Genomic DNA, 23,722 nt, shown 5'->3' with positions numbered 1-23,722 from the left:
GCATTCAGAGGCTGTGCCCTCTGGTCCTAGACTCCCCACTCTAGAAACTATCCTCCCCACATTCACTCTATCCAGACCTTCCAAGTTTCAATGAGATTGCCCTCATTCTTCTTAACTCCTGCTATTACAGATCTAGATCCATCAAACACTCCTTACATATTCATCTTTTCAGAAACAGAATCAGAATCAGAACCACTATGGCTACATCCACATTGGACCGGATAATTTTGAAAACGCCAGTTTCGCGTAAAAACGATAGGCGTCTTTAAAAGTATCTCTGTCTACATTGAAACGGAGATTTTGGCGAACCTCTTACTACTGCGCATGCGCAGGACACATCTACTGAAAACAAGCGACATGTTTGGTGTTGAATTTTGGTGTGAAAGTGCACGTTTGTGTAGTTACAGACTAGAAAAACTAAAACGACAGACAGCTGTTGTCTTCCGTGCAGGAGAACTTAAAAGTTAAAAAAAAAACAAATACTGGAGCGTACGGAGGCAACTGACAGGGAGTTCACGGACAGATTGAACCGGCTGACAACGAACATTGAAAAACTGACTAACTCTGTTGCATTAATAAAGCCCCTTGTTAAATGTAAAAAATGTCTGCATCAGTGTTATGTTGTATTTCCACACAATGTTACATTAGGCTGTTACACATCTATTGTCAGAGAAGTACTTGCATAAATAGGTAAACCACCTTCATACGAGCAAGGACAGAAAACAGGGCCAAGTGAGTATACTTATTTATTCAGTAAGTTATGGGTCAAAGTATTTGGTGAGTACATTTCTAACTCTTCTGGCTTCAGTCTCATTGCCGTCTGTTCTGAAATTGTTCGGTTGTGTTTAGGAAAACAATGAAATGTCGCGCTGCCATCCGACAGTGTTTTCAGATTTCTCCGGTTACCCCGTCCGCACTGATCTGGCCAATCCGGCATTTTCAAAGATATACACTTTGGAGAGCGTTTCTGAAAAGCTCCGGTTTCAGGGGTTGAAAATGCCGTTTTAGTGTGGACAGAGAGTAAAAACGAAGAGAAAAAGCGTCGGTTACGGATTTATTCCATGTAGTGTGGACGTAGCCTTTATTGCCAGTGTATGAAACATACCAGAATTGATTGGGGTTTGGTGCCAAGTATAAAACCTGGGACAATACCATAACAGACAACACAATAACAACCAACAATTTACAAGACAATAGTGTAAATAGCCATGAATAATCAGCGATTAGCAGAATGGTTACATGTAAAATGTCAATAATCAAACTTAAATAAACATCAACATATGAACAGACTCAATAATTATCAACAGAACAAGGAGAGCAGGGAGACCATTTCACGGATGTTGCACGGGGATAGTTAGGGTATCACACCTGAGTGGGTTTGTTGAGAAACTGGATAGCTACAGAGATGATGTGTGGTCCTGGTGGTGGTGGACTTGTAAGATCTCCATGATGGCAATTTGGTGAATAGGTGATGGCTAGGGTGGGTAGAGTTAGCAGTCATTTTTTCAGCTCCCTTCTTCCCTCTGATGATGAACAGGTCTTTTAATGTTGGTCACTAACAGCATTCATTCTTGGGATCATTTTCGACAACATCCTCTGGACACTCTCCAGTGCCAGCACGTCCTTTCATAGATGAGGGCCTCAGAGTTTTCAAGTAACTGTTTTCAAGATTAGAAATAATGTTCTCAATAGGAAATTCATCAGTGGGTTTTATACCTAGATTTGGTTGGATATATTTCTTGTATATTAATAGCTTTATTTTCTGGCTAGTTCCATGTCATGATATAAGCCACACAGTCATTTTTGGGAGTTAAATGCTCTGTTAGTAAGTCTGTAGATACCTCGAGTATATTGACTAGCAACATCACAGCCTGGCATGGACACACCAGTGCCCTTGAATGGAAAATCCTACAAATGGGTAATGGATATGGCCCAGTCCATCACAGGTAAAACCCTTCCCACCATTGTGCCCATCTACATGGAGCGCTGTCACAGGAAAGCAGCATCCATCATTAAGTACCACCACCCAGACCATGCTCTCTTCTCACTGCTGCCATCAGGAAGAAGCCTCAGGGCTCACACCACCAGGTTCAGCAACAGTTATTACCCATCAACCATCAGGCTCCTGAACCAAAGGAGCTAACTTCACTCAAGTTCACTCACCCCATCACTGAACTGTTCCCACAACCTATGGACTCACTTTCAAGCAATCTTCATTTCATGTTCTTGATATTTATTGTTTATTTATTTATTATTGTTATTATTTCTTTCTTTCCTTTTGTATTTGTACAATTTGTTGTCTCATTTACACTGGTTGCCTGTCCTATTGACTGTGATCTTTTATTGATTCTATTATAGTTATTGGATTTCCTGAGTACGCCTGTGATAAAACAAGTCAGGGTAGCATATGCTGACATGTATAGACTTTGATAATAAATTTTCTTTGAACTTTGAAGAAACCATATCAGGTTATCTGCCTGAAAGATCAAAATCCAATAAAGATAAATGTGCACTTGTAATTTACAAACTTAGCACTATCTGATCTGAGCTCCAGTGAATGTTTAGCTAAAGAGTTCACAAATAGGTGCAAAATGCATAACACAGAATTAGACCTAAATCCTTCCACACACCCCACGCTAGCACTGGGAGAAGCTGGAGTAAGGAGGTAGGGGAGGGGAAGGAATACAAGTTAGAAGGTGGCTCGGGAGATCAGGTGAGGGGGACATGGTGGGTGGTGAGGCAGGGTATGAAACAATGCTGGGAGGTAACAGGTGAAAAGATAAACAGCCTGTACAGTTCTGTAGTTTCTACGTTCTAATTTCTATGACCTCAGTAGTGGAAAGGAAACTGTTAAATTTGCTTTCAGAGATGCCAAGTGCAGCTTTGGAGTGGCTTTCTGCTGTGGCCAAGGTGTCAGCTAACTGACTCATGGAGGGATCCAACGGGACATAATCCCCCGCTGATGAACCAGCTTCACAAGAATGAAATGCATTGGGAACTTGATATCTTTTGATGAGCAATGGATATAAACAAGGTACCTTGTCAATCCCATTGGAAAACTTTGGTCTGGTTAAACAAATTAAGCCTTTGAATCACACACACGTTAAAGGCATGTTCATTTAACTCCATGTCAGAATCGGAATCAGAATCAAGTTGAATATCACTGACATATGTTTGTGAAATCTATTGTTTTGAGAGAACTGTACAGTGTAATACATTAAAAAAATTATAAATTACAATAAGAAGGACAAATATATGGCACCGTGCAAAACTCTTGGGCAAACATATATATAGCAAGGGTGCCTAAGACTTTTGCACGGTATTGTCAACATGGAGCAGAGGGCAAGTTTGTAAACCTGGCAGGAGCAAAGGATATTGGGAATGGGGAGGGGTGTGGGACAGATGGCAGAGAAGGAGTGCCGGGGTGGAGGGTGACACAGGTACAGACACAACCTGCCCTGAGACCCCAGGCAAGGTCATTTGATTCCAAACAATTGGTTTATTGATCATTACAGAATGTCTCTCTGGTGCTTCCTGCTCCCTCCCCTCTCCCTTCCCCTTCCCCTAAACATGATCTCCCCTCCCTGCCCCCCTCCCCCTCTCAGTGCACAGCACAGGCCCACATCAGAATCAGGTTTATCATCACTCGCAAATGACATTAACTTTGTTTTGCAGTACCGTGCAATAGAAAAAATTACTACCATACTGTCGAGCTATATATATGTACCTGAGACTTCTGCATATATGTATATGAATAAAGGATATATAATAGCATTGAACTAACCGTAATGTTACTGTAAAATATACATAGAACTTCCAGGCTTTCAAGCTGCATGCCTAGCAATTCCAAGCAACCATAATTTAACCCTAACCTCACCATACCCAACCAGTATGGCTTTGCACTGTGGGAGGAAACTGGAACACTTGGAGAAAACCCAAGCATTTCACAGGGAGGGCGCGAAGAGACCCCTTACAGAGGATGCTGGAAATGAACTACAAACTCTGATGCCCCAAACTTTAAAGTGTCATGCTAGTCACTTTGATACTGCCTCTCAAATTCCACTATTGAATCTGTTTCCACAACCACCCTGGACAGCTCATTGCAGGCACCTATCTCTCCCTGTGTTAAAAGAAACTTTCCTTTTCTCCCCTTCTGGGAAAAGAATTTGTCTACCCTGTCTTTGCCTCTCATAATCTCATAAAATTCCATCAGCTCTTCGCTTAGCCTCTGATGCTCCAGGGTAAACAGTTCTTCTTTGCTTACCTAGTTTTTCATAAATTCTATTGTACTTCTTCATTTTCATGTAAATATATGCAAGGAAATGAATCTCAAAGCAGTATACACTGACATACACTCAGTGGCCATTTTATTAGGTACACTTACTCTTTAATGCAAATATCTAATCAGCCAATCATATGGCAGCAACGCAAAACATAAACACATGCAAAAATAGTCAACAGGTTCAGTTGTTGTTCAGGCCAAACAATCAGAATGGGGAAGAAATGTGATCTAAGTGACTTTGATCGTGGAATGATTGTTGGTGCCAGACGGGGTGGTTTGAGTACCTCAGAAACTGTTGCTCTTGGAATTTTCACTTACTACAGTCTCTAAATTTTACAGAGAATGGAGCAAAAAGAACAAAACAAGAAAAAAACATGCAGTGTGCGGCAGTTCTGTGGGCAAAAATGCCTTGTTAATGAGAAAGGTCAGAGGTGAATGGACAGACTGATTCAAGCTGACAGGAAGGCAGCAGTAACTCAAATAACCATGCATAACAAATAGTGGTGTACAGAAGAGCATCTATGAACACACAACACATCAGGTGTTGAAGTGGATGGGCTACAGTTTCAGAAGACCATGAATGCGGCCTCTGAGTGTATATATACTTTGATACTATCTTTACTTTGAACTTTGACTTTGTTCCTCTCGTAAAGGACCCAGGAAATCATTGACCTGATGCAACATGCACCAGCAAGTTGTGCTGTGTTAAGTTACTGTCCATTAGGCTGCTAGCGTTTAGGGCAGCAATGGAGGCCCTCCATCTCTGTCTGTCCTTGGCCAACTTCTCTTTTGTGCCTCAGGTGTGGTTCAGGGTCCTCATTCCTGCTTCTACAGTACGGCACCATGTTGTCTTTGGTCCTTCATTGTGTCGGTAGTTTCCTCTCAGTTTTCACTACTGTCAGTCATGCAAGTCCTGGGTGGAGAGTCAAGAACACTGTTGCACTCAGATGTAGAAGGATTCTTCATTGCTGATTTCCTTAACAATTTTGTTTGACCAGTCAGGGTTGTTAGCCCTAAGCTGAATCCCGAATCCGGAGGACCAGTGGACCACTCTAAGCCTGGCCTCTGCCCTTTGACCTGTTCCCAAGAGCCAAAGCACAAGGCCCTGACTCCATCCAACATAACCCTCTGGGTCATTGATGCATGCAAGCCTCCAAACCCTATGACAAGGTTATGGTTCTCTTGGAGGACTGTGATAAGAGTCTTCATTTAAAACCTCCCAGCGGTTGGTTCAATGCTGAAGTCTCAGTACTTCCAATGACCTTGATGAAAGCTCACCACTCACCAAAAATATCCAGCAACCTCGATGACAAAGAACTTTGCAACTTTGCTCCCACTGCTGTCCTTCTATTGGCAGGCATCACCTCAAGGGACTAATCGCATCCAGCTGCTGTGGCGACATCGAAATGGCTGAACAGCCAATCATATCCTCAGATGCAGGAAACAGAGAATTTATAATTCTATTCTTATCTTCATACAGCATGCTAAATAAAGACTGGAATATATTGACGAGTGAAGTAGAAAATAGAATATTATAAAAAGGACATTTTAAAGTACATCACACAAAATGCTGGAAGAACTCAGCAGGCCAGGCAACATGGATGGAAAGGAATAAAGAGTCAACATTTCAGGCCGAGGCCCTTCATCAGGAATTGCCTCACGAAGGGTGTCAGCCTAAAAAGTTGACTGCATAGTAACCTCCACAGATGCTGGCTGACATGCTGAATTCTTGCAGCAGTTTGTGTGTTCTACTCTGAACTTCCAGCATCTGCAGAATTCCTTGTGGTTAACATATATTAACAAGGATAGTATATTCTACAAATATACAATTAGCAAACAGTCTGGTGAATAAACTATGTAATATTATGGATTGTTTTGACATAAATGGTCACTTTGACTTGTAACTAAGCATAATATTTTTGGAGCATTTTTAGAATGGAAGTACTTTGTTAACATAGAACATAGAGCATTACAACATTGCTCAGGCCCTTCGGCCCACATGTTATGCTGACTTTTAACTTAGTCCAAGATCAATCTAACCACTTTCTCCCACACAGCTCTCCATTTCTCTATCATCCACATGCCTATCTAAGAGTCTCTTAATTGCTGCTACTGTACCTTCCTCTCCCACCACTGTGACAGGGCTTTCCAATCACCCACTTCTTTCTGCGTGAAAAAACTTACTTCGGATATTCTCCCTATACTTTCCTCCAATCACCTTAAAATTATGCCCCCTGGTATTAGCCATTTCCACCCTGGGGAAAAATTGTGGCTAACCACCTGATCTATGCCTCTTGTACATCGCTATCAACTTGCTGCTCATCCTTCTTTGTTCCATAGCGAAAAGTCTCAGCTTGCCCAAACTTTCCACATAAGACATGCTTTCGAATCTAGGCAGGATCCTGGTAAATCTCCTCTGTGCCCTCTCTAAAATTTCCACATCCTTCCTCTAATCAAAATGTTGCCAGTGTACAACGCTCCTTCATTCAACAGCTTCCAGATAGCAAACAAAAATGGTTTTACTTCTTTTACGTGTTTTTCAGCAGAGAAGGAGTGAGTGTGTGTGTGTGTGTGTGTGTGTGTGTGTGTGTGTGTGTGTGTGTGTGCGGGGCTCGTTGTGGCCAGTGGGTAAGCCTCCCTGCCTCAAGTGGTGTCCCTCTCTCTTGGTGAATGTCGGTGATATCATATGATGGTATTATGCTTCTGCCTTTATGACTGTCGTCTTTTTCAGACTTGCGCTTTTTATATTCTGTATTTTTCTCATCGCCCGTTCCTTTTCCGTTTTGCTGTGTGAGGGTGTTTAGGGGTTGATGTTCTGTTAGTTTTTTTGTACAGGTGGAAAGGTAGTTTTTTGGGCGTCAGTGTTCCTGTTCTGTTTTGTGTTGAGGAGGGGGGTTTGGGGAGATGTTGTTAATTGGGATTTTTATTTTTGTACAGAGGGGGATGCATTTGATGTTTCTCTCTTAATGACTTTCATGTTCTTTCGTTGTTTCATGGCTGTCTGGAAAAGACAAATTTCAGAGTTGTATATGGATATATGCTTTATAATAAGTGAACCTCTGAATCTTTTAACCTTTAATGAGGCAGCCAGAACTGAAAACAATATTCTAAGTGTGGTCTAACCAGGGTTTTATAGAGCTGAAACATTACCTTGTGGCTCTTGAACTCACTCCCCCGACTAATGACGTCAACACACCATGGGCCATCCTATTAACTTGTGCAGCAACTTTGAGGGATGCATGTACATGGGCACCAAGATCCCTCTGTCCTCCACACTACTAAGAAAAATGTCATTAACCCTGTACTCTGCCTTCAGGTCCAACCTTCCAAAGTGAATCACTTTACACTTTTCTGGGTTGAACTCTATCTGCCACTACCCAGCTCAACTCTGCATCCTGTCAATGTCTGGTTGTAACCTACAAAAACCTTCTACACTATCCACAAACTTTGACGTCAAAGTGTCATCCTGCCATTCAAGATTATCCCAGGAGTTTATTCCAGAGAGCTGCCTGTTCTCTCTTCCTATTTCTCTGAATATTAGTACATAAAGGACTGCCTTTGTTCCAGACATTTCTCAACGACCTACCTCCTTGATGATTTCTCTGGTTGCTGGTCGATTACCTGGCTCATTCCTCAAGCTGATAATTTAATGCATAGGTATTGCATTTAGTCAAATCAGCATACAACCAACCAAGTTGTTAAACAACTTATTTCATGTCACTGACTTGTCCAATTACAAGCATCATTTGGAATCTTTCTGAATGCTTTCCACATGACCTCAGTGGCCACTCTTCCATGGGGAGGTTCTGCAGTTCCATGCCTATTTCAACCCCTCCTTGTGGCATTTACCAGGAGCGTTGTGGGTGAAGGTCCTGAAATACTGTTGGGAATCCCTACCAGCCATCTCTTTGACCCACTATCGGCGGGAGAGAGGTACAAAAGCATCAGGACCACACAGCCAGACTGGGTTCCATCTTCTTCCCTCAGGCTGTGAGACTAATGAAATGAATACCCTGCCACCACCGAGGTCTTGTCACCAGGACAAAGAACTGGTTACTTTTTACTGGACTGTATACTGTTTACCTGTGTTGTGCACTACTTGCATTTTGAATTATATATTATTAACTTATTTGTTGTAATATTGTGCTTTATGTTCTGTTTGTGATAAATGTTTTGTGGGTGCTCTGTGGTCTGGAGGAATGGTATTTTGTTTTTGTTGTACAGTCAGATGATAGGAAACCTGAACTTCAACTTCTATAGCTTAAATTGAAATAAGTTGAACAACTAATTATTAACAAACAATAGCAGGATTCAGTTTTCTGAAATATTTTCCTTTGGTTGCCACAGCCATTTAGACATCACAAACTCACAATCCAATATGGTAAGTCACTCATTCCATTGAATTGATACAAGTTTATAATGAGCAAAGCAACTAATACCAACACTGGGTCATTTCTCTACAGATTACAATTCTTCAGCACTCATCCAAGTTCCTTTTAAATAGAGTCATAGAGCACTACAGCACAGAAATAGACCCTTCTGAACATCTAGTCCATGCTGAAATGTTATTTTGTCCAGTCCCATCAAACTGCCCTCCATACGCCTCCCCTTCATGTACTATCCAAACTTCTCATCCCAACCCATCGTATACCTTCTCATCTCATTCCATTCCATCATATACCTTTACATATCATCCCAACCCATCCCACCCCATCATATACCTTCTCATCTCATCCCATCCCATCCGATCATATACCTTCGCATCTCATCCCATCCCATCATATACCTTCTTACCTCATCCCATCATATACCTTCTCATCTCATCCCATCCCGTCATATACCATTGCATCTCATCTCATCCCAACCCATCCCATCATATACCTTCTCATCTCATCCCATCCCATCATACACCTTCGCAACTCTTCCCATCATATACCTTCTCATCTTATCCCAAACCATCCCATCAAATACCTTCACATCTCATCCCATCCCATCATATACCTTCTCATCTCATCCCAACCCATCCCATCATATACCTTCTCATCTCATCCCATCCCATCATAAACCTTCACATCTCATCCCATCACATCATATACCTTCGCATCTCATCCCATCCCATCATATACCTTCGCATCATCCCAACCCATCCCACCCCATCATATACCTTCACATCTCATCCCTTCCCATCCCATCCCATCATATACCTTTGCATCTCATCCCAACCCATCCCATCATATACCTTCGCATCTCATCCCTTCCCATCCCATCATATACCTTCTCATCTCATCCCATCCCATCATATACCTTCGCATCTCATCCCAACCCATCACATCATAAACCTTCTGATCTCATCCCATCCCATCCCATCATATACCTTCGCATCTCATCCCATCCCATCATATACCTTCTCATCCCATCCCATCATATACCTTCTCATCTCATCCCAACCCATCCCATCATATACCTTCGCATCTCATCCCATCCCATCATATTCCTTCTCATCTCATCCCATCCCATCATATACCTTCTCATCCCCTTCCATCCCATCATATACCTTTGCATCTCATCCCAACCCATCCCACCCCATCATATACCTTCTCATCCCCTTCCATCCCATCATATACCTTCGCATCTCATCCCATCCCATCATAACCCTTCTCATCTCATCCCATCCCATCATATACCTTCTCATCTCATCCCATCCCATCATATACCTTCTCATCCCATCCCATCATATACCTTCTCATCTCATCCCATCCCATCATATACCATCTCATTTCATCCCAACCCATCATCATATACCTTCGCATCTCATCCCATCCCATCATATACCTTCTCACCTCTTCCCATCCCATCATATACCTTCTCATCTCATCCCATCCTATCATATACCTTCTCATCTCATCCCAACCCATCATATACCTTCTCATCTCATCCCATCCCATCCTATCATATACCTTCTCATCTCATCCCATCCTATCATATATCTTCTCATCTCATCCTATCCCATCCCATCATATACCTTCTCATCTCATCCCATCCCATCCCATCATATACCTTCTCATCTCATCCCAACCCATCTCATCATATACCTTCGCATCTCATCCCATCCCATCATATACCTTCTCATCTCATCCCAACCCATCCCATCATATACCTTCGCATCATCCCAACCCATCCCACCCCATCATATACCTTCATATCTCATTCCAACCCATCTCATCTCAGCAGTGTGTACCTCAAATAGCCTCTGACAACCATGACCTACTACTGGCTTTCACCTGTGACTTAGCTATTACACCTGGTGGAACCATTTCTACTGAAAGGAGAAGGGGCAAAAGTGGGCTACTAGTTCTTTAAAACTGATCACTTTGGACAGATGGGGCTAGTCAGCCATGGTTGGCAGCTCACCTAGGCGAAGGAAAACTCTTCTGGCTTGCATCTGTACCCTCTCACAGTAAACTTCAGCAGTATACTCGGAGGAAAAACCTGGAGCTGGAGTTTCTAAGGAAGCCCTTCATTGAGTCAGTGGTGACTGGTAGCTCCTGTGATGCTGCTGGTCCCAAACTGTACCAGTCTCTGCTGTTCATTTGGATTCATCAGCTGTGTGGAGAAGTGGAGCTTGTTACATGGGCAACAGCTCAGTCTGCATATTGTACTACCCTGGCTTCCATATTGCATAGACTGGAATGAACCCAACTAATGGAGGGTCTCAGGTGGATCAACACCCAGAGGATGGCACCACTGATCCAGGACAGCTGTAAGATTTAAACTCAAACAACAAACACCAGAGATACTGCAGATGCTGGATGTCCAGAGTAATAGACAGAAAATGCTGGACGAACTGTGGTCCTGATGAAGGATCTCTGCCTAAACCATCAACTGTTTATTCCTCTTCATAGATGCTGTCTGATCTGCTGCATTCCTCCAGCATTTTCTGTGTGTTAAACTCAAGCAATAGGAGTTCAGAGTTCAACACCAATGTCATCTGCCTGGAGTCTGTCTTTCCTCCCCATGGAATGGGTGTGTTTCCTCTGGGTGCTCCAGCTTCCTAACACAATCCAAAGATGTACAGGTTAGAAGGTTCATTGGTCAATGTAAATTGTCCCGTGATTAGGTTAGGGTTAAACAGTTGGGTTGCCGGGCAGTGCAGCTCAAAGAGCTGGAAGGACCTATTCCACATTGTATCTCAATAATAATAATAACAATGTGGAATTAATTAAATCCAGAGCAATATCCACAAAACACTGCTCATAAGCTCTCAGGATGGCTATAAAATCTCATCTGGCTCAGGGAAGGGAATCTGCCATCTGCCTGCAGGTGACTTCATATCCACCAGTGACGGAGCTCCTTGTTCAGACTATTTATTTATTTCGAGACACAGACACAGGCCTTCCTGGCCCTTCAAGTTGCATCACCCAGCAACCCTGATTTAATTCTAGCCCGATCACAGGACAATTTACAATGACGATTAAGCAGTTTGTCTTTGGACTGTGGGAGGATCCAGAGCATCTGGGGAAATCCCACATATTCCAGAGTGAGAAAGTACAGACTCCTCAAAAAGGACACCAGAAATGAACTCTGAAGTCCAGATTCCTGAGCTGTAATAGCATTACGCTAACTCTACGCTTCTGTGGCACGTTGTTCAAGAAATCAGGGATGAACAATAAATGCTGACATTTCCATTGTGGTCAGAAAGTGAATAAGAAAATAATCTTAACCGCGAGAAAGTTTGCAGATGCTGGAAACCCAGAGCAACACACACAAAATGCTGGAGGAGCTCTGCAGGTCAGGCATTGTTTATGGATATGAATAAGCAGTCAATGTTTCAGGCCAAGACCCTTCTTCCAGACTGAAATGAAAGGATGAATAATCTGCTGTTGTTAGTCTCGCCTGATGCAAAAGCTGACACTAACTGACATTTTGGTTCATAGTGTTAATTTCCCAATGATAATCCTGAGCCCGTTAATAGTTCCTCAGTAGTGATAGTGGTCATTCAAAGACAGTTACCATCCAGAGGAAAGGCTTGAATCACCAAACACAGAATAACTGAAGACTGTAAACCTTTGGTTCCCTGCTCAGTGCTCACATTGCCACAGTGAGAAAAGGAATGAGCCAGCCGTCGTCATGGTTTCATCTGCTGAACCAGCCAGACTGTTATAAATAGTCATTGAAGAACAAACAGGCTTAGATTTCCACAGAACCTCTCATGAGCTCACAAACCACTCACTGCTATTAAGTGCTTGTCATGTGTAAACACTGATGTAATATAGAGGGAAAAGTATCAATCAATGTGAGCACAGCAAGATTCCACAGATGTTGCAATAAGTGAATAATTAATTGGATACGTGAGTATTTAGACATGCTCTGCTGATGTTGGTTGAGTAAGTCATAACTAGAACATCGCAACAAAAACAAAATGCTGAAACTATTCAACAGATCTGACAGCATTCATTGAACAGTCAATGTTTTAGGTTAATGGAGCTTTATCAGTCAGCAGCACCAATCAACAGGTCCTCCCTCAAACATCTATTAAACACCCCTCATCTGTTCTTCTGGCAATTGTTTGTTTTTTTTATGTGTGATAAAAGCACATTCAGCTTTTATTTTGAAATGAGCAGTTTCAGATTTATATTAGGTCACTTCCTGTGCAGTCAGGAAATAGTAAGTCGGAAGGCATATTAGCTGGGAGAAGGGCAGAAATTTATGTTGGGAGCTAAAGAAGCTTCTATCCAAAGCCATTCTGTTGTTTTCTCAGCAGTAGCTTTGCTTGTAAGTTGATTTTATATTGTTTAGAAGTTAATCTAAAGGTATGAATAAGATTTGCTGAAATAGATTGATATTTTTGAGTTTATTAGACACTAACTTAGATGCTAATAGTTTACACATATTACTTACCTGTAGTGTATACTTGTCAGAATCCTATAATACTTACCTCCAGGAAACTTAAGTAACTTCTTACTTATCTGTGTATATTTACTTGTGTGAATGGAACAATGTGGTAATTACACTGTATTTTGTTGTTTTCAGTTCCACTCCCTATTCACGACGTCATGCGATTGAGTCTGCAATAAAGCCAAGGAGCTTGGGCACTGCACCCTGACTCTTATGTCATTTTTGAATGGAGTTTCGTTGACTGTCTAGTTGATATTATGATACCTCAACAAGGGTAATTCACCCCCATTTGTGCTTTGGCTCCAGTATTCTGGCAATACAGCCTTTCTACTGGCTGCATCATCACTTGGTACGGAGGCTTCATACACAGGATCGAAAGAGACTGCAGAGGATTGTAGACTCAGCCAATTCCATATTTTATCAATTTATTTCTGGTAATATTTTATCGTTTGTGCTGTGTTTGATGTTTGGTGGGTGCTTTGTGGTCAGGAGGAACGTTGTTTTGTTTGGTTGTATATATGAACCGTCAGATGACAATAAACCTGAACTTGGCTTAACCCTCTCCACCATTGACGATACCTTCAAATGGTGATGCCTCAAGAAGGGGACACCCATCATGGAGGATCCTCACTATCCAGGACGTGTTCTCTTTTCTCAGAGAGGAAGTACAGGAGCCTGAGGATGTAAACAAAGTGTTTTCTTTTCCTTTGTCATCAGATTTTTTAATGGCAAAGACTGCTTCACGATTTAGATCTCGTTTTGCACTATTTAGTTACCTTTTAGTATATTATTGTAATTTCAATGACTTGCACTGTACGGCTGCTTCAAAACAACAGATGTTATGAAACGTGTCAGTTACCCTGATGAGAGGATCATTGGGGCCTCTTGTCCACCCATCTGAGATATTTATCAGCAGTGCTGTGTGCACAGGCCCCTTAGCATTGTCAAGGATCCCTCCCTTTCATACATCAATCTCTTTGACCCCCTACCATCAGGCAGGAGGTACCGACATCAGGACAAGGACTGTTAAGATGGGAAACAACTTATTCCCCCAGGCTGTAAGACTACTGAACTCCCTACCTCCACCCAGGTCTCATCAGTGCCAAGAGCAAAACAGTATTTACTTTTTAACTTGTGTTGTAAATGCACCTTATTACTTGTTAGTTTATGTGTGATAATATTACTTTGTATGTTGTTGTGAGTTATATGTACTGTGTTGTGCACCTTGATCTGGAGAAACATTGTGTTTGTCAGTATACATGAATGGTGGAATCACAATGAACTTGAACTCGAACTTGGTCTTGATTCTGATTCTCATGTCCTTGAACTCGGTGTGAATTCTGCCGTGAGATGCTGAGGTGCACAGTAGTGTGCTTTACAGTGATCGTCAACAATCTTCTCCCATGGTGGATTCCACATGCTTGTCTATTTGTTGCCAGGGTCTGGTGGTTGAATTGGCACCTTACATGGAGAGATTTGGTTGGGTATTCCTCTCATTGCTCCCAGGAAAGACTGAATCTTTCCCATCAGGCATAATTTCACTCGACTACTGCCTCATTTAGCTTCAAAACTAAGCACTGAAATAGGAGCTACAGCAATTTAGCAATTTGTTTTTCTTTTCACACAGAACAGAAGCTCTGTGATATCACTCAGCAAAGCCCAATGTTTCCAAGTTGCATAAACCTTCCAGCCTACAGCAACTGAGAATCCACATTGCTTCATCACCCAAAGAAATCCATGTTGGTGAGATGGGCAGGATTCATTGCTGACCATATAAAAATATAAGCTTTTAATTCTCACCATGTTGGTACATGGCACATGCAAAGCACAAAACATTATGATGTATGAGAAAGGGAGAATATTATCTGGATAATTTGATCCAGGACCAATCACACTGAGGTTTGACAGTGGCCAGGGATGAAGAGTTTTGGATTTAAGTCCAGCAGGTACAGGGACTCAGAAGACCATAAGACATAGGAGCAGAATTAAGTTCTTTGGCCCATCATCCCCCTCCTAAAAATATGAAATGCTTCACAAACTTGCATGTATTCCTGTTGTAAGCTTGAGCCTCAGCCTTTGATCTTCTCCAGGAAGAAATATTTCATAATTCTCAGTGAATATACTGGGTATAAAGAGCCTATGGGAAAAGTGACCCATCTATGGCTAAAGAAGGGTGATGTTAGATTGAAAGAAAAGGGCTCAAAATGTCACAGACTGCAGAAGGAAGACTGGGGACTGCAAGAATTTTAAATAACAACCAGTGGATTATAGAGGAGGAGAACAAATCATGAGCGAGGAATATAAAACCCACTGTAAAGCTTCTGCAAGTATAGTTCTAAAAGAGAACACTGAATTGGTTGTCTTCCAAAATTCCCAAGATTCCAGAAAAGGAATTTCAACAAACAACACTTTGCAATTAGAGCATAGAACATAGAACATTACAGCATGCACAGGCCCTGCGACACACGCCGCTGTGATCTTCTCCAAGATCGAGTTAACTCTCCCCTCCCACATGGCCCTTTATTTTCTATCATCCGTGTGCTTACCTGAGAGTTTCTGAAATGTCCCTAGTGTATTTTCCTCTACCCCCACCCCAGGCAGGGTGTTCCAAGCACCCAGCACTCTGTGTGAAAAAATGTAACTCCAACATCTCTCCTATACTTTCCTCAAAACACATATAATCGGATCCAATTGGAAGTCAGTATTAAAATTCACTTTCTGGACAGAGGCTATACACATAAAACATTACAGCACAGTGCAGGTCCATCAGCCCATGATGTTGTGTCAATCTTTTAACCTGCTCTAAGATCAATTTAACCCTTCTCTTCCACATAGCCCTCCAATTCTGAATCATACAGTCACCTATCTAAGAGTCTCTGAAATGATCCTAGTGTATTTGCCTCCACCACCACCCTCTGGCAGTGTGTTCCACATATCCACCACCCTCTGGCAGTGTGTTCCACATATCCACCACCCTCTGTGTTAAAAACCCACCTTTGACATTCCCCCAAAACTTTTTTCCAAATTTATGCCCTCTCATTTTAGCCATTTCCACCCTGGGAGAAAGGTGCAGACTGTCCATCCTATCTGTGATCTTATGATCTCCAACTTCTGGTCCTATCATCTTGTACAAGTCACATCTCAACCTCCTTCACTCGATCACTCCTCTAAGACATGATGTCTAATCTGGAGAACATCCTGGTAAACATCCTGCAGCCTCTAAAGTTTCTTCATCCCTCCTCTAATCAGGTGACCTACTATGATTGTTTATTGATTGATTACTGAGCATATAAAAATATGAGCTTTTAATTCACAATACAAACTTGATTCTGGCTTTTACCAGTAGGTTGTGAATGCAAATCCTGTCTATCACTCGAATGGATTCCTTCAAAGGGTGAAGCAACGTTGTGAAGTTGCAGTTTTATGGATTTCGTTAACAGTGGCATGTCACCAAAGACGCTCGCTGATTTCTACAGATGTACTGTGGAGAGTATCTAACTAGTTGCATCACCACCTGATATTGGGGGTGGGGGGAGTGAGGCACTGCAGTGGATTGAAATAAGCTGTGCACTCAGTCAGCTCCATCATGGGCACGAGCCTTCCCAGCATCCAGGGCATCTTTAAGGAGCAATGACTCAAAAAGGTGGCATCCGTCATTAAGGACACCCATCCGCCAGGTCATGCCTTGCTCTCATCAGGAAGGAGGTACAGAAGCCTGATGGCACGTACTCAACGACTCAGGAACAGCTTCTGCCCCTCTGCCATTCGATTTCTGAATGGACATTGAACCCATGGCCACTACCTCACTACTTCTTTTTTCCCTTTTTGCACGACATATTTAACTTTGAAAGAATATACACACTGTCATTTACAGTTTTTATCAATATGTATTGCAATGTACTGTTGCTGCATAACAGCAAATCTCACAGCATATGTCTGATATTAAGCCTGATTCACTCTGATTTCTCAGTTCAGTAGAAAAGCAATTTATTTCAAAATAAAAGGTGAGATATTAGTCACAGCTACTGTCTAAAAATATCTGGGTGGTGGTTAGCTCATGAGGTGCAGGAAATAAACCTGGTGAACCAAACATGAGGATGACCCGCCCCTCAGACTCCCTTGGTGTTCAATATAATCACAGCTGATATTTAACATCGATAGCTCTTCCCTGCACCGACCTCATATTCCACACTCTCTTTTCATTCCAGCCATCGGGCAGGAGGTCCCAAACCACCACGTTCAGGAACAGATATTGTCACCAGGCTCCCGAACCAGCGTCGATTACCACCACTCTGAACTGATTCTACCACCTACAGGCACACTTTCAAGGACATTTGACAACTCATGTCCTCCGTATTTATTTTATTTGCACAATTTGCCTTCATTTGCACATTGGCTATGTGTCAATCTTTGTGTACGTGTAGTTCTTCATAAATTTGGAAGTATTTAAAAAAATTTCCCGTAAATGCCTGCAGAAAAATGAATCTCAAGGTGGTATATAGTGACATACTGTATACGTGTTGGTTGTCCATAAATCCAGCAATGACAGGAGACCTGTGTGGGAGATCTTTAAAGTGGAGCAGTTCCACTCTCTAGACCTTCGAGTTTTGAGATCAGTAGTACAAGTGGTTGTCACAGACTGGGGTTTTCCTTGGTGGCAGTGAATGACCATGACTCCTTCTTTGCTGTGACATGTCCTTTGCTCTCCACAAAGCATTGCAGAACTGCCAAGCTGGTCATTGGATCTCACTGTTGATTTCACCCATCTAGTTTGCCAGAGCAGACATCACATTCTAGGGCAGGCATGTCCCTATCTCACCAGGGTACAAGCCTGCCGGCCATCCTCATTTGGTTTAGCCTGCCCCTCGAAGTGCTGTAACAGGGTGTGGCTGTAGTTGCATGCAAATATCTACCTGGAGCCACAGATGATAATAAATTTCCTTTATTTATTGCTTTACCTTGTACTTTACCAATTTCTACTCTGCCATTCTTCACCACTCTTTTAGGGAGCCTACTACAGCTCAAACAATGGGCCTTTCTCCTTGTTCTCAACCACCAATACGTTATCATTTTCTGTCAGCCACCTTACGTACCTAGCATTTCTTTATGTACACATAACCAATGTCCATGTATATAAGCTGACTTGTATATTTATGTTTGTGTTTTAATTATTATTATGTACTTTATCTTATTGTGTATTTTTGCACTGTATTAGAGCTGGAGTAACAATTAATTTGCTCCCATTTACATCTGTGTAAAAGAAACTTTTTGAAACTTTTGAAACTTGTTGATGCTGTCTGAGACTGCTCCTTCCTCCTGCTGTTACTCGCTTACTTATCTCTTTATCAGAGATATCAGTTCTAGTGTATTTATTTCCCAGCCTGTGCAACCATGCCTTAGTAACTAGATGACCCAGTTACTGTGTACAAAATTATGAGGGTAAATGCAAGCTGGCTTTTTCCACTGAGGTTGGCTAAGACTAGAACTTCAATAGAGTTGATAGGTTAAGGGTGAAAGGTGAAATACTACAGGAGAACCTGACGAGAAACTTCTTCCCTCAGAGAGTGATGAGAATGTGGAATGGGCTGCCAGCAGACATGGTGGACGCAGGTTTGGTTGCAAGGTTTAAGAGAAGTTTGATAGGTATGTGGGTGGGAAGGGTATGGATGGCAAAGGTCAAGGTGCAAGTCAATGGAATAGCCAGAATAACAGTTCAGCAAAGACTAGGAGGGCCAAAGGGCTTGTTTCTGTGCTGCAATGCTCTACGATTGTGTGAGTCGATTTCCATTTCTGCTATTAGTTCACCCATCTTGTTATTAATCCAAACACATGAATCAGAAGTAGACTGCTTGATCTTCAAACCTGTTCTGCAATTCAAAATGCACACTGATCTGATTGCCATGTCACATTGTTTCCCTTTCCAACTACAGAATTTTACAGCTACTGCCTTAAAGGTATTCAATGACTTCACTTCTAGCTCTCCTTGAGGAAGACCATTCCAAAAATGCATCTTGCTGGAAGAAAAGAAAATCTCCCCATCTCTTTGTTATTCTTAAATAGTAAACACTTAATTCTAGAATCTGCCACCAAAGGAAATGATCTCTCCACATTGATTCCATCAAGACCTTTGAGTATTCTGTATGCTGCAATAATCATTCATCCATACTTTTCTAAACACTCAATGCCTCCAAACAGAATTTTTATTCTTGACTTTGTACCAATTTCAGAATCAGAATCAGGTTTAAGATCACTGGCATAAGTTGTGATATCTGTTGTTTTTTCAGTAGCAGTACAGTGCAACATTTCATAATAAAATCTATAAATTACAATATACTGTGTATATATCGTGCAAGAGAGGAACAAAACTAGTGAGCTATTGTTCATGGGTTGGTGGTCCATTCACAAATCTGATGGCTAAAGGTAAGATGCTGTTCCTAAAATGCTGAGTGTGCGCTTCAGGCTTCTATACCTCCTCCGTGATGGTAGCAATGAGAACAGGATATATCCTGGGTGATGGATGTTGCCTTTCCGAGGCATTGCTGTTTGAAGGTGTCCTCGATGCTGGGGAGGCTCGTGCCCATGATGGAGCTGGCTGAGTTTGCAACCTTCTGCAGCTCTTTCCCATCCTGTGCAGCAGCCCCTCCGTACCAGATTGATGATGCAACCAGTTAGAATGCTCTCCATGGTACATCTGTAGAAATTTGTGCTGAGTTTCTTGACATACCAATTCTCCTCAAAATCCTGTCTTTGTAATTCTTTGTAATTGACAGACAGACAGACATACTTTATTGATCCCAAGGGAAATTGAGTTTTGTTACAGCCGCACCAACCAAGAATAGTGAAGAAATATAGCAATATAAAACCATAAATAATTAAATAATAAGTTAATCATGCCAAGTGGAAATAAGTCCAGGACCAGCCTATTGGCTCAGGGTGTCTGACACTCCTAGGGAGGAGTTGTAAAGTTTGATGGCCACAGGTAGGAATGACTTCCTACGACACTATATGACACTTATATGAATCAATATGTTGGGTCAAGGTTAGGTCTTCAGAAATGTTGATACCCAGGAACTTGAAACTACTTAGCCTTTCCATTGCTAATCTCTTGATTATAACTGATAAATGTCCCCTTGATTTCCCCCTCCTGAAGTCCACAATTAATTCCTTGGAGTTCCTGATGTTGAGTGCAAGGTTGTTGTTGCAACACCACTCAACCAGCTGATCAATTTTTTCTGCTGTGATGCAGGCTGTGTTCCATCCTGACATTTTTGAAAATTAGTAACTTGTTAGTCTTTGTTAGTCAATGTATAGTTTTCTAATTTTTTTGTATTTATTTATTTTCCTGTAAATCAAGAAAATGAATTGCAAGGTGGTGCGTGTTAGGATATGCATACGTACTTTGATACTAAATTTTACTGACTTTGACTTTGACAGTGCCTTCATGCACATCCAGTGCTGAAACATTTCTATACCCAGGCTTGAATCTACAACCTTCAGGCTTAGAGGCAACTTTTACCAACTAACCAAGGCTGAGACTGAAATCCCCTCAGTATACAATCCTGGCATCCAGTTATTACTGATTCAGTTACTTGTCCTCACCTCTGGAATTCCTAATCCTCTGATTTCTCTGAAAGTTCTCAGTAAATTTATCATCAAAGTAAATATATGTCACCATATACAACCCTGAGATTCACTTCCTTGTGGGCATACTCAATAAATCCATAATAGAACAACAACCATAACGGATTCAATCAAAGACATTCAACCAACACACAGAAGACCACAAACTAGGCAAATACAAAATGAAAGAAATAATAATGATTAATAAAATAATAAATAAAATAAATATTGAGAACATAATATGAAGCGTACTTGAAAGAGACTCCATTAGTTGTGGGAACATTTCAGTGATGGGGCAATTGAAGTTGAGTGAAGATATCCCTTTTGGTTCAAGAGCCTGATGGTTGAGGGTAATAACTGAACCTGGTGGTGTGAATCCTGAGGCTCCTGTAGAACCTACCTGATGGTAGTAGTGAGTAGAAAACATGAACAAGATGCTGGAAATCCAAGCAACACACACAAAAATCTGGAGGAACTCAGTACGCCAGGCAGTATCTATGGAAATGAGTAAACAGTTGATGTTTCAGGCTGCTTGGCCTACTGATTTCCTCCAGTATTTTGTGGGTGTGTTGTTAAGAGAGCTTGATGAAGGATGCTGCTTTCCTGTGACAATGTTTTGTGTCAATGTGCTCAATGGTGGGAGTGTTTTACCCATGATGGGCTGGGCAATGTCCACTACTTTTTGTAGGACTTTCCAATCAAGGGTATTGATGTTTCCATACCAGGCTGTGATGCAGCCAGTCAATACACCCTCCACTACAAATATATACAAGTTTGTCAACATTTTAGATGTCATGCCAAATCTTTGCAAACTCCTAAGGAAGTAGAGGTGCTGCCATGCTCTCTTCATAATTTCACATATAGTACATGCTGGGACAGGTCCTCCAAAATTATAATGCTGAGGAGTTTGCTGACCCTCTCTAACTCTGATCCTCTGATGAGGACTGATGTTGGGAGAGCAGCAACCAGTTGACCCAAAAGATCAACTGTAATTTCTTTCCACAGATGCTGCCTGACCAGCTGGGTTTTGCAGCTGAGTCTATCTACTTGTTTTTACACAATTATCAAGGTTGAAAATGAACACTGGCTTTGTTCTGCATTTTTCTGTAAAATAAAGTTGTGTTAAGAATTCTTCTGCAAAAACATGGCAAAAAAATGGAATCAGACTCAGAAAGGTACAAGGGCAAGTTTTGAAATATTACAAAGAAACCTGTAAGGCAGGAAGAATTTGTGAACAACCTTATCATTTAGCAAAGGCAGCAGGCAATCCAAGTTGTTGCTGGTTGCTGTTAATGTGCAGGTTGTGAATAAGCCAGGTAAGTCACATACTGAAGCAGCTTGAATAACAGAGGGCATCGAATTGAATCTGATCACACCCAGTGATACACAATGGGAGACAGAAGATGCGTAAAGCTTTACAGCGCTAGCAATCCAAGTTCAATTCTACCGTTGTCTAAAAGGAGCTTGGACGTTCTCTCCGTGACCATGTAGGTTTCCTCCAGGTGCTCTGGGTTTCTCTCACATTTCAAAGAGGTATGAGTGAGGTTTAGTAAGTTATGGGCATGCTATGTTGGCACTAGAAGCATGGCCACCCTTGCAGGCTGCCTTCAGCACATGCATGGGATATGTTGATCGTTGATGCAAATGACGCGTTTCACTGTATGATTCAATGTTTCAATGTACATGTAACAATAAAGCTAGTTAAAATGATTAATCATTTAGAACAATTTGATATTTGAAAGTATTCCAATTAAGGAAGACTTATCCACACACTAATGTTCAAGTGATAGAGTTCACTACCTATTTCAGAGGAGTGACCCTCAACTGTTAATCTGTAAAGAAATTCAGATCAGTTCCCCAGCAGCTCAGAAAAGGCCTGCCCAGATTACTTAAAAAAAAGCCAGGAACCTCTCAGACTCCATTCAAACTTAAAAGAAAATTTATTATCAAAGTACATTAACTAAATGTCACTAAAAACATTTTCTTGTAGGCAATCGCAGCAGAATGAAGAAATATAATAGAATCAATGAAAAACTACACACAAACAAAGACTGACAAACGATCAATACAAAATGCTGGAGAAAATCAGCAGGTCAGGCAGCATCTATGGAAAAGAATAAACAGTTGACTTTTCAGGATGAGACCTTGATCAAGACTTTATCAGGTCCGAATGAAAGTTCTCAGTCCAAAACATCTAGTATTTATTCATTCCCATAGATGCTGCCTGACCTGCTGAGTTCCTTTAGCATTTTGTGTGTAATTGTTTGGATTCCTAGATCTCTCATGTTTTGAACAAACAACTAATGTGAAACGTGCTCTAGCAATCTCAGATCCCAGAGAAAGTCCTAAATCATGTCCTTGAGCCAACAAAGTGAAGATACTGATCTGATTCTATGAGGGCTGGAAAGAGTGAGAGGTTCATTGCAGACAGAGAAGATGATTTCATTGCTGCTATTTCTAGCATCCCTGGTGCAGCATCTGTTTTATAAATTCAGAACACACAGCAAAGGGCAAAGACCAATCGTGCAGGTTAAAGACGAATGAGGGAAGATAAATCCAGATGAGTGAATGAGTGAGGTGAAAATTTTGATGTGTATTATTCCAGCAACAACTCCCAACAACCCAGGTCCTGCCCTTCTCTCATCACTGCCATCAGGGAAGAGGTACTGGAGCCTGAAGACCCACATTTAAACATTTCAGGAACAGATTCTTCCCCTCTGCCATCAGCTTTCTGAACAGTCCATGAAACCATGAACCTACATCACTATTTGCACAACTGATTGATTTTGTATTCTTACTGTAATTCTAGTGTTTTTATGTAATGCACTGTACTGACGCTGCAACACAACAAATTCCATGCAATGGATCCCCTTCAGGACTGTATCATTTAACATCTCAGAGTTACAACAGAATCTTACAGAAAAC

At 41.6% G+C, this 23,722-nt stretch overlaps 1 protein-coding gene and 1 long non-coding RNA gene across 2 annotated transcripts in view; one reads left to right on the top strand and one right to left on the bottom strand.

Annotated features, from left to right (window-relative positions):
* Positions 1–23,722, bottom strand: part of LOC132379272 (cardiac-enriched FHL2-interacting protein) — a 94,554-nt gene that overhangs the window by 27,484 nt on the left and 43,348 nt on the right. The gene's annotated exons all lie outside the window — the stretch shown is intronic.
* Positions 12,951–14,475, top strand: LOC132379271 (uncharacterized). The gene is made up of 2 exons (XR_009507348.1): positions 12,951–13,054; positions 13,313–14,475. It is a non-coding gene; the product is annotated as an uncharacterized LOC132379271 (long non-coding RNA).

Source organism: Hypanus sabinus, chromosome 21 (genome assembly GCF_030144855.1).
Source record: "Hypanus sabinus isolate sHypSab1 chromosome 21, sHypSab1.hap1, whole genome shotgun sequence".
NCBI lineage: Eukaryota > Metazoa > Chordata > Chondrichthyes > Myliobatiformes > Dasyatidae > Hypanus > Hypanus sabinus.
The sequence above is the reverse complement of the archived record's forward strand: the minus strand, read 5'-3'. Positions and strand labels throughout refer to the sequence as shown.